A 12,513-nucleotide genomic window follows, 5' to 3' on the forward strand; every position below is an offset into this window, starting at 1 on the left:
TTAAGAAGTTACAAGGGTTCAGAGTTCAGCAATTTCTCATTTTTCCAACAAAAGTTACAAAACCATTTTTTTAGGTACATCACTAGAGATAAGCCACCCCTCTACCGTTCAAGTTCGATTCGTCAAACGGCGGGCAAGTTCGATGAACCCATTCGAACCCAATTGGAAACAATGGCAGGCAAACACAAACACATACAAACACATAGAAAACACCTTCTAAGGTGTCCAAAAGGGGACAAACAACTCACAAGACACCACAAACACATGGAAAAGTGACAAGGACATATACTCATGCGAAAACAAAAGAGCTGGACGAGTTAAAAGAGAAGGAGACACAGATATAGGAGTATCTGCAAGTGAACATCGATGCCATTACTGTGCAACTTGAGCCTTGCTCATTTTGGGCTTCCAATCTGGATAAATTGCCTGAGCTCACCACTTACGCCTTGGGGATCTTGTCATGTCCCGCAGCCAGCGTTCTCTCGGAACGTGTATTCAGTGCTGCTGGGTGTGTGCTGACAGATAAGCGCACGCGTCTGTCCAGTGACAATGTGGACAGACTAACGTTCATCAAGATGAACAAATCATGGATCCACAAGGACTTTTCTACACCTGTGTCATCCTGGGGAGACGAAAGGCTGGTGGATTTTTGATAGTGCTTCATACAAATCAGCATGCGAAGTTTGCAACTGGGGGACAACTGATGCCAGTGAAGTGGTGTGTGTGGTCCAATTGTTGGAAAAGAGGGAGACTGTGGTTGGAGTCCCCTTTTTTTAAAAAAATGAACCAAGATGAAGAAGTCATGGATCAGAGAGGACTTTTCTACCCCTGTGTCATCCTGGGGAGACGAAAGGCTGGTGGATTTTTGATAGTGCTTCATGCAAATCAACAGGCGAAGTTTGCAACTGAGGGACAACTGATGCCAGTGAAGTGATGTGTGTGGCCCAATTTTTGGAAAAGAGGGAGACTGTGGTTGGAGTCCCCTTGCTGTGTTTTACATGATTTTAGAGGGGTATGACATGCCTAAGGCGGGCTTTACACGTTGCGACATCGGTAACGATGTATCGTTTGGGTCACATCGTTAGTGACGCACATCCGGCGCTGTTACCGACATCGCAGCATGTAAACCCTAGGAGCGTCGATCACCGGTCACAAAAACGGCAAAAATCGTTGATCGGTGACACGTCGCTCCATTCCATAATGTCGTTACTGCTGCATGTACGATGTTATTTGTCGTTCCTGCGGCTGCACACATTGCTATGTGTGACACCGCAGGAACGACAAACATCTCCTTACCTGCGTCCACCGGCAATGCGGAAGGAAGGAGGTGGGCGGGATGTTATGTCCCGCTCATCTCCGCCCCTCCGCTTCTATTGGCCGGTCGCTTCGTGACGCCGCGGTGACGCCGAACGCACCTCTCCCTTGAAAGAGGGATTGTTTGGCAGTCACAGCTACGACGCCGACCAGGTAAGTGCGTGTGAAGCTGCCGTAGTGATAATGTTCGCTACGGCAGCTATCACACAATATCGCACGTGCGTCGAGGCCAGGTGCTATCGCGCTCGATATCGCTAGCTGTAAAGTACCCCTAAGAGGTTGACTTTCAGCATCTGAAAGCTGTTGGCTACAGAAATGCTGCCTTTCCACCCTTTTGACACATAGGATTTTCTAGACCTTATGCCCATTGCAGTGCCCCAAGAGCAGATGCCCAGTCGCCACTCCTTTTCCAAGAAAAGTGTGCCTGCGCTACACCAGCATGTCGCACACAACATCACCGCTTCCTTGAGAAACTCTGTGTGTGACAGGGTGCATTTCACCACAGATACGTGGACCAGTAAGCATGGACAGGGGGCGTTACATGTCGCTGACTGGGCACTGGGTAACTATGGTGAGAGATGGAGAAGGATCTGCTGTACAAGTCTTGCCGTCCCCACGAGTTGTGTGTCAATCCTTCCTCTGTATGTAGAAATTCCTCTGTTAAGGTGAACTCTTAACCAGAGATCACTAGTTGCCTACTGCCTGGCCGAATTGATATTGGCCAAGTGCATGCATAAAAGAATTCACACCAGACACAGTCGGATATGAAGTCTCTTCTTGGTCACAGTAGAAAAATGGCACCAAAACAGACAGAGGAGACTCATGCATCCTCTTGATATAGGCTAGGGGCGTACACAAGTTCAGATATGCCCATTTAGTGGGACAGTTCATGGGCTAGCGAATGGGGAGATCCGTGTTGCTGTTGATGGGCAGGTCTGACTCCAGTGGATGAAACCATGACGATGGGAGGGACGTCATCTGGTGCATCCATGCTGATGGTTTGGTCTGGGATGTCTTCTAGCTTGACCAGGGATCTTCCCTTATATGGTGGTCTTCTTTCATCTGGACATTCCTTGCATTCCAAGCAAGGTGTGGATAACAGGAAATGGTGGCCATCTTTATATCTGTGTCATGTATATGATCTGAAACCTGAATTATGTAAGGCAAATCGATATATTTCCCACAATCCCTTGTCAAAAGGTTAATTAAGTATTTGATGTAAAGGTCCTCCTCAACATCCTCCACTGCTTCTGCCTCCTCAACCTCGTCTAGGTCCTCAACCTCCGCTCAAAACCTGTTTGGTAAGGCCACCTGTGTTGTAACTGTGCACAAGGAATCCCGCACACCTCTTTGCTCTGCTGGCAGCAGAGCTCAACTCCATCAGGCGGTCAAATCTTTACTTTGAAATGTATGGGAAATGTGAGTCACACCGCTGAGGAGTTGTGGACGGTTAGCTCTGGAGACCGAGTTTCATCAATGGTTGTCTCCACTCAACCAGCAGGCAGGGAAGGCCGTGTGCGACAATGATGCAAACCTGGGTGCGGCCCTTCGCCGTGACAATGTGACACATGTGCCTTGTATGGCTCATGTGTTGAACCTGGTTGTCCAGCAATTTTTAAACCACTATCCCATCATACATGGCCTTCTGCAGAGGGCACGCTCGCTATGTGCTCACTTCCACCAGTCACACCCCGTAGCTGAACAACTTGCATCGCTCCAGAAGTCTTTCGGTCGGCCTGTTCACCGCCTGAAATGCGATGTGCCAACACCCAGGAATTTGAATCTGCATATGTTGCAGCGTCTGTGGCAGCACCGGCAAGCCCTGCTACAATACGTTATGACGTATAGCCTGGGCTAACGAGATCCAGAGGTGGGGCAGATCACGCTGATGGAGTGGTCTCAGATCAAGGACCTATGCACCCTTCTTCACAGTTTACAAATGTCGACGAAGATGTTTAGCGCTGACGTTACCATTATCAGCATCACAATTCCGGTCATCTACATGCTGGAGCACACTCTAAACAGTATTCATAGTCAGGTAGTGGGACAAGAGGAAGGGGAGGAAGTACAGGAGGAGTCATATGCGGAAGGGATAACAAGATCTACAAGGTCCAAACGGTCAGCAGCACCAAGGCGGCAGGCATGGGACGGTGGGGGAGAGGGATTAACAAGGGCAAACTGTTGAGGAAGGTGCAGGAGCCCAGGAAGAAATGGAGGACGAACTGGCGATGGGCATGGAAGACTCAGCAGATAAGGGAGAGCTTGCTCAAATTTCTGTTGTGCGAGGTTGGGGGGAAAGGGCAGAGGAAGGAGGCATGATTCTCACCTCACCGCCACCAACACCAACACAGCAAGGACTTGGTCCTCATGGATGTGCAAGACACATGAGCGCCTTCTTGCTGCACTACCTACAACATGACCCTCGGATTTTCCTAATTCGAAGTAATGCTGACTACTGGGTTGCCACAGTCTTAGATCCCCGTTACAAGACAAAATTTGGCAAAATAAGTCCTGCCATAGAAAGGGATGCATGTATGCAGGAGTATCAGCAGAAGCTGGTATGCAATCTTAGTTTGGCTTTTACACTAAACACCAGTGCTGCACAGACTGAATCTCAACGCTTTGTCATGGCTAGGAGGAAATGGTCTTTCACTTGTCCACATCTGAGGGACCGAGGGCTGGCTGCTGTGCTGAGTAGGGTGTCCCTGCAGAGTTGCAAATTTGGTCATCTACAAAATGAGTGGAAAAAGGCCATATGCTGGTGGAAAGGGGAACAGGTGTGTTGGAAAGGGGAAAACGTTTGTGTCCGTGGGTTTGGTGGTTAAAGTGAACCTGTCATCAGAAATTTAGCTATAAAGCTAAAAGTTTCCCCCTCTGCAGCTCCTGGGCTGCATTCTAGGAAGCTTCCTATAGTTTTTGTGGCCCCTTTTATTCCAAAATAAATACTTTACAAACTTGTACCTTTTCGTATGCAAATTTCTTAAATCTTCCATGGGGGCGGGCTGCCTGATGTACGTTGCTGTCCTCCTGCCGATTTATGCCGCCCCCGAACGCTGAATTTCAAACCTCAGGACGCCGCCCCTGGGCGCCCGTGGTCCCGCGCATGCGCTGTGCTACTGTAGAGGTGCCGTGCACTGCGTGCACGTGTGACCGCTGGTGACGCTTTTGCGCGGGCACCGACTGCTCCGTCCGCTCCTCCCATCTATTTCCTGCTGCTGAGCAGGATGGGAAGGAGGTGACGTCCGATCATCTGGCCGGCGAGCGCTTGCGCAGAACGCTGGAGGAAGAGGGGAAAGTGCGGTCACGATGTTATGGGCGGCACTTGCTGATGACACAGCGCCGCCCATAACCTCGTACCCGCGCAAAGTGTCACTAGCGGTCACACGTGCACACAGTGCACGGCACCGCTACAGTAGCACAGAGCATGCGCGGGACCACGGGCGCCCAGGGGCGGCGTCCTGAGGTTTGAAATTCAGCGTTTGGGGGCGGCGTAAATCGGCAGCAGGACAGCAACGTACATCAGGCAGCCTGCCCCCATGGAAGATTTAAGAAATTTGCATACGAAAAGGTACAAGTTTGTAAAGTATTTATTTTGGAATAAAAGGGGCCACAAAAACTATAGGAAGCTTCCTAGAATGCAGCCCAGGAGCTGCAGAGGGGGAAACTTTTAGCTTTATAGCTAAATTTCTGATGACAGGTTCCCTTTAAGCAACAGTAACATTTGCTGACGAAACACCATCTGTTACGGGGGGGACTGGCAGATTTGGTTAAGGTGGTATGTATCCCAATCGGCAGTCAGGGTCCACCATGCTCCTAGATGGAAAAGTAGATGCTGGCAACCCGAAGGTTAGGCGGAGGATACAGAGCTGGGTGGCTCTGAAACAAATAGTAGCCTGAACCGAGTTAGACGACACTCGGATCTGGAGACTGGGAACCCTGTTAGCGTCACAGATTCCACACACCCAGCCCAGGAACTCCCTGTTAACAACACAGTGGCCATTGGGTACGCTGTCCTTGTGCGTAGGGGGCACACCTGTGGACAGCAGGCGCAGCAGCAGCAGCCCAGTTAATGCCACTGTGCTGCAGTAGAAGGACTGGTAGGACAGGAGTTGGTTGTAACCATTCTGCATTACCAAGTGTGGTGGCGTCCTGCACCGACGCCCTATCCCTGCCTACCTCTGGCCTAAAGCAACAATGGGTTCCACACATGGAGGTGTGCTCTGTCTGAGCATAATAGAAGACTGCGTACCTCCTTGTTGTCTCCAGCCCCTTTTCTAACCTGGGTCCGCCCCAACCCAGGGTGGACCACAATGCACCTCCAGGAGCCAAAAGCAGAGTGCCACGTCATCAGTGACATAACCAGCGGCCTATCCGGAACCGCCACTTCAATGATGACCTCATGGCAACCACGCCCCAAACACCTCACCAGTCATCGTCTGATGAACAATGATGAGGTGCCAAATCATAGGGGCTGGCCTCTGCGAGCTAGTCCGGAGTGGCCACATCATCAGGACACTGATGCCCTCTGGACTATCATGGACTGCCACCTCACGGACATGGCCAGTGAGTTCCTTAATGGACCTAGCCTATGATGCACTAAGTGCCTGAGCATGCTCATTAGCCTGAAAAACAGTCTCAGAAAACAGACTATCAGCTTCTGCATGCTCTGTAGGTCCAACACAGGACTTAGACATGGCACGGAGTCCAAGTACCTGTGCAAAGAGGCTTTTCTCACTAAGTGTGGGAGCATGTTCAGTAGCACGAACTGAAGACAGCCTCGGGAATTGCACAGTCATGCTGAGCATGCTCACTAGGTGAAACACTGGACTTAAGGCCACTTTACACACTGCGATATCGGTACCGATATCGCTAGTGTGGGTACCTGCCGCCATCTGTTGTGCGACACAGGCAAATCGCTGCCCGTGGTGCACAACATCGCCCAGACCTGTCACACATACTGACCTGCCTAGCGATGTCGCTGTGACCGGCGAACTGCCTCCTTTCTAAGGGGGCGGTCCGTGCGGCGTCACAGCGACGTCACAACAGCGTCACTGAACCGCCGTCCAATAGCAGCAGAGGGGCGGAGATGAGCGGGACGTAACATCCCGCCCACCTCCTTCCATCCGCATTGTGGCCGGGAGGCAGGTAAGAGAGCTTCCTCGTTCCTGCGGTGTCACACGGAGTGATGTGTGCTGCCGCAGGAATGAGGAACAACTTCGTTACTGCTGCAGTAACGATAATCAAGAGTGGACCCTCATGTCACCGATGAGCGATTTTGCACGTTTTTGCAACGATGCAAAATTGCTCATAGGTGTCACACGGAACGGCATTGCTAATGCAGCCGGATGTGCGTCACGAATTCCGTGACCCCAACGAGATCGCATTAGCGATGTCGTAGTGTGTAAAGCCCCCTTTAGGCTGTATCTGGGGTAAATCGGCACACGCACGCGCACTAGCCGTCTCTCCACACTTAGACGTGGAGGAGAAAGTAGCCAGCTGGACGACCCGACGCACAGGCAAAAAATGGCAGCTGACGCCTGGGCGCAACTGACACCGCAGCAGGCTGCTTGCGTCTACGGCGGCACCGATTCGTAACACCAACTACCAGCCAAAATAAGAGGTCTACTTCTTCCCGTGGATAATCTGATATGATCCCTTTTTTCACAGACACGACCATCACTACCAAATGTAGATGAGGCACTAAAAGAGCAGGTGCTTCGATGGATCTCAAGTGCTCCATCAAGTGGCCTCTCCTCCACCTCAACTTCAATACCCCAAATACTCTATTCCTCTGTGGTGTCAACCCAATTGCACTTGCTTCCTAACAGCTCTCAAGTTTCCACCAGTTCCTGATTGGAACGACAACTTTACTATTCGGTCAGGGCAGGAAGAGGTTGGCTCGGAGGAGTCAGGACGAGGGGAGTGAAAACACACAGGGTGATGATGAGGTTTTAGACCCCACTTACTGTCAAACCAAAGTCACCCAGTCGATGAGGTCAGCAGAGGAGGTGGAGGAGGATGCTACTGACGACGAGGTTACGTTGCGTCTTCCTGGACAGAGACAAAGTACTGAAAGCACGTCAACAACTGAATCCTCAGCCACAACTCTGCCTCTGAGCAGAAGTCGTAGTGGCTCTGCAGGTCGCATGGGCTGTAAGCCTTGCCTAACCTGGGGCTTTTTTTACATCACAAAAGATCACCCAAGTCATGTCATCTGTAAGATTTGTCACCAATTTCTAAGTAGAGGCCAAAAACTCACTACTTTGAGTACTTTGTTCTTGAAGTGTCACATGGATATGAAGTGATAGCGTGAGGGTGTATTGATAAGCTTTATCCACTGTGAATGCAACATGCTTATTTGCCATTTATTGCATGCATTGTTGCAGACTACCCACAAGTTGCTGCTTTTTTTCTGCATCTGCCTTTGATTGTTTGGTCACTATTGCAATAGCAAAATGGTTTTCGGCTATGGACTTGAAGAGCAGAGGAGGTGCTGTCTGTGAAGTGAAGGAAAAGCTAAAGGTGTGCGTTACAGCAAGGAGCCACCACGGAAACACTTCGATGAATTGTGAGGGGACTCGTGTTGGAGTTTGGTGAGGAGGACCATAACTCCTGTGAGCAGCATCCTGTGCCGAAGACCGACATTCTTCCGGTGCTGTCTATACTGTTTACCGGGAGAGGATCGTAAACTCTGTATTTATGGCAACTGGACAAAACAGTGCCGGGGTACGGTAGGCTGGGACCAGACAGTAATGCGTGCATGCAATACTTTGTTTTCTTAGCAAAACATATATCTGTTCTGCTTAGGCCGACTATATAGACAATAAGACTTGCTGCCTCTGCTCTGTCAATTTGTCAGTTACAGTTAAAATCCTAGAGGGACAGCGACACATGTTTGCATTGATTGTTGCTTTACAAGATTTCCAGGACTGTGTTGCTGAGCTGTGTGGTTTGCCTTCACACTGTTATCATCTGCCTTATCTGTGAGGCTTCAGCTAACAAGGGTATTCAGGGGGGGGTAATGGGTTTTGTCTATGTTTAGGTAGATAAGTTGTAAGCTCTTGTGAAGCGCCGCTGGTAAGTCGTGTTCGCACACACACACACACACAAACATACACACACACAATTACTCCTGCTACGCAGAGGGATTACCAGGTAGTAGGCAACTGTTTAGACAGTCCCTTGGTTAGGCAAAAGTTGGTGAGCAGGGGGTATAAATCACCATTACGAGTGCCGCAGCATAGGGGTGTAGGCTTTTGGAATTGTGAATATATTGTTCTATTCTTTCAGTTTTATGCATGGTTCTTATTGTTTCTTTTGGGAAAGTTAAACAATCATTTATCAACCCAACTGCCTAGAGTCCTTTTCCTGTTGCGTGGTTTTGCTGTATACTGGGGAGCCCATCCTGCACACGACTTAAAAGGAAGCATAAGTCTTTGTGGAAAGGTCACTATGCTACAATGCGAGCTAGCGTGGCGGTGCTACCACCGTCTGCCCCATCAATGGCATCTGCGTGATCTTCATCCTCTGTGACTGTGGGGACAGAAGTCACACATGCTTTTTGACGCAGACCTTACACCCCTTTACCCGCAACAGCCAGTGTGATTGTCATGTCGTCAGTTGTTTTGGAAGTGGAAACAGCTGGTGGTGTTGAGCTCTCTCAGACATCGAGAGAATCACCTTTGGATGAAGGCAAGATTATATCCACGCCTGCACCTTCCTCACAGATTGGCTGGACTACCTGCAGTTAATAATTACATAGAAAAAATGGAGAGGAGTGTAGAATGCACATGTGGTGTACCTTGCTTAACAACAAAGAAACCCTAAGGTATTATCCCAATTTTAGTAAGCCTCTAAAAGTGTCAGCACTGTTTGCAATTAAAATTGCGTAGCAAAAATGGACAGGTGTGTACAATGCACAGGTGCTGTAGCTAGCTGGTCAGCAAAGGAACACGAAGTTAGTATCCCAGACAATTTTAGTAAGCCCCTAAAAGTGTCAGCACTGTTTGCAATTAAAATTCCATAGCAAAATTGAACGGGTGTGTAGAATACACAGGTGCTGTAGCTATCTGCACAGCAAAGGAACACTAAGTTAGTATCCCAGACAATGAAACAATGCCCCAAGGAATTGCCTGAGCTGATGTAGCCAGACGCTGTTATATAAACCCCTGCACAGCGTTGGCACAGACCTGCCTAGCAACAATGGCTATGAACGGCTGTAATGCAGCCATGAAAAGGGCTGAAATTACAAGTAGTCCCTAATCCCTAAAGCGCTGTGTAGATTGCACTGTATGTCTATAGTGCACACAGCAGCAGCGGGAGCGGGAGCAGTGACCATACCTCCCAACCGTCCCGGATACAGCGGGACAGTCCCTCTTCTGAGCCTTTGATCCCGGGTCCCGCCCGTGAGGCTGTTTGTCACGGCTCCACCCACCCACTGTAGCCCCGCCTCGCTGTTTCTCCCTTCTACTATTCATTACAGAGCCGAGCGCGCACCTACTCCTGTGACTGCTGCTGAGGTATGAATCACCCCCTGCAGCAGAGCGACCCCCCCCTGCAGCAGAGCCCCCCCCCCCCCTGCACCAGAGCCCCCCCCCCCCCTCTGCACCAGAGCCGACCCCCCCAGTCCCGGAGCCTGCGTTTGTCTGCAGCTGTTCTCTGATTCCCTGTGTGCGGCTTCTCACTGCTGCAGACACGCGGGGAGTCAGGAAGCTGAGGAGACCGTGCAATCAGCACTTATCTCCTGCAGATAGCAGTGACAATAACCTATGCAGAGTGGCATCTGCAGGCTTCTATTAGTTACCGATCAGTGGTCTCCTGCCTGTGGAGCAGAGCTGCTGGGTCCTAGCTTCCCAACAGCTTCAGCTCTGCTTTATCCTGGCTCCTCTACCAGTTAAAGGGAACATGTCAGCAGAAATTTCACAATAAAAATAAAAGATTCCCCTCTGCAGCTCCTGGGCTGCTTCTAGAAAGGTTCCTGTTGTTATTGTGCCCCCTTTGAGACCTACAAAAATACTTTATGAAGTCTTACCTTTTTGTATGCAAATGTGTTTTTATGGTCACGGGGGCGGGCTGTCTGGCGTCCGTTATTCCCCCTCCTGCCGCTTTACGCAGTCCCCCATTGCTCATTTACATACACAAGGACGCCTTCCTCATGTAACTGTCCTCCCGAAGTTTTGCGCATGTGAACGCTTTTTCAGGTGATTGCGCAGGCACGAGATTATGGGCGGCGCTGTGATTGTCATCAGCAGCGTTAACCAAGTACCCGCCCATAATCTCGTGCCCGAACTTTTCCCTCTGACTCCACCGTTATGCGCAAGTGCTGGCCATATGAACCATGTTACCTATTACTGCTTGCACGAGATTATGGGCGGGTACTTGGATGACTTTGCTGATGACAATCACTGCGCCGCCCATAATCTCGCGCCCATGGTAATAGGTAACGTGGTTCATATGGCCAGTGCTTGCGCATAACGGTGGAGGCAGAGTGAGAAGCGTGGGCACGAGATTATGGGCGGGTACTTGGATGACTTTGCTGATGACAATCACTGCGCCGCCCATAATCTCGCGCCCATGGTAATAGGTAACGTGGTTCATATGGCCAGTGCTTGCGCATAACGGTGGAGGCAGAGTGAGAAGCGCGGGCACGAGATTATGGGCAGGTACTTGGATGACGCTGCTGATGACAATCACAGCGCCGCCCATAATCTCGCGCCTGCGCAATCACCTCAAAAGCGTTCACACTTTGCACAGTGCTTACTCCCGCGAGAGTGGCACTGGGCATGCACAAAACTTCAGGAGGACAGTTACATGAGGAAGGCGTCCTCATGTATGGAAATGAGCAATGGGGGACGGCGTACAACGGCAGGAGGGGGAATAACGGACGCCAGGCAGCCCGCCCCCGTGACCATAAAAACAGATTTGCATACAAAAAGGTAAGACTTCATAAAGTATTATTTTAGGTCTCAAAGGGGGCACAATAGCAACAGGAACCTTTCCAGAATTCATCCCAGGAGCTGCAGAGGGGAATCTTTTATTTTTTTTGCTAAATTTCTGGTGACAGGTTCCCTTTAAAGGGAACCTATCAGGTGCAATCTGCACTCAGAGCCAGGAGCAGTTCTGGGTGTATATTGCTAATCCCTCCCTAACTGTCCCTGTATACACCAGCATAGATAAAGGCATCTATAGAAAAAGTATTTTTAAAGAGCTTATATCTTATGCTAATTAGCGCGGGGACTAGTCCCAAGGGCGTTACTTCACTTGGCTAGTCGGCTCATATAGCATGTTAGTACTCACACAGGGGCGTAATAACATGCTAACATGCTATGCGAGCCGACTAGCCAAGTGAAGTAACGCCCTTGTGACTAGTCCCCGCGCTCATTAGCATAAGATATAAGATCTTTAAAAATATTTGTTCTTGATCTCTTTATCTATGCTAGTGTATACAGGGACGGTTAGGCAGTGATTAGCAATATACACCCAGAACTGCTCCTGGCTCTGAGTGCATATTGCACCTGACAGGTTCACTTTAAAGGGAACCTGTCACCAGATTTGGGGCCTATAAGCTGCGGCCACCACCAGCGGGATCTTATGTACACATTCTAACATGCTGCATACCTCCCAACCGTCCCGGATACAGCGGGACTTTCACGCTTTACGTTGTTTGTCCCGTTGCCACGGGCGGGACGGCCGGCTCCCGGGCTCCGCCCACCCACTCTCTCTCCGCCTCCCTGCTTTTCCCTCCTACCATCCTAGTAGACGTGGCATAGAGAGGAGCGCTGCCTGTGCTGCTGCTGGTACAGTAAACTAATCTCCCCAGCGCTGATTTCCCTCCCTCCCCCCTCACCCCCTGCCGCCTGTCTGTGCGGGCGCCCCCCTGCCGCCTGTCTGTGCGGGCGCCCCCCTGCCGCCTGTCTGTGCGGGCGCCCCCCTGCCGCCTGTCTGTGCGGGCGCCCCCCTGCCGCCTGTCTGTGCGGGCGCCCCCCCGCCGCCTGTCTGTGCGGGCGCCCCCCCGCCGCCTGTCTGTGCGGGCGCCCCCCCGCCGCCTGTCTGTGCGGGCGCCCCCCTGCCGCCTGTCTGTGCGGGCGCCCCCCTGCCGCCTGTCTGTGCGGGCGCCCCCCTGCCGCCTGTCTGTGCGGGCGCCCCCCTGCCGCCTGTCTGTGCGGGCGGCCCGCCGCCTCATTGTGCGGGCGGCCGGCC

The sequence above is a fragment of the Anomaloglossus baeobatrachus genome, chromosome 4 (assembly GCF_048569485.1).
Source record: "Anomaloglossus baeobatrachus isolate aAnoBae1 chromosome 4, aAnoBae1.hap1, whole genome shotgun sequence".
In the NCBI taxonomy this organism is placed as follows: domain Eukaryota; kingdom Metazoa; phylum Chordata; class Amphibia; order Anura; family Aromobatidae; genus Anomaloglossus; species Anomaloglossus baeobatrachus.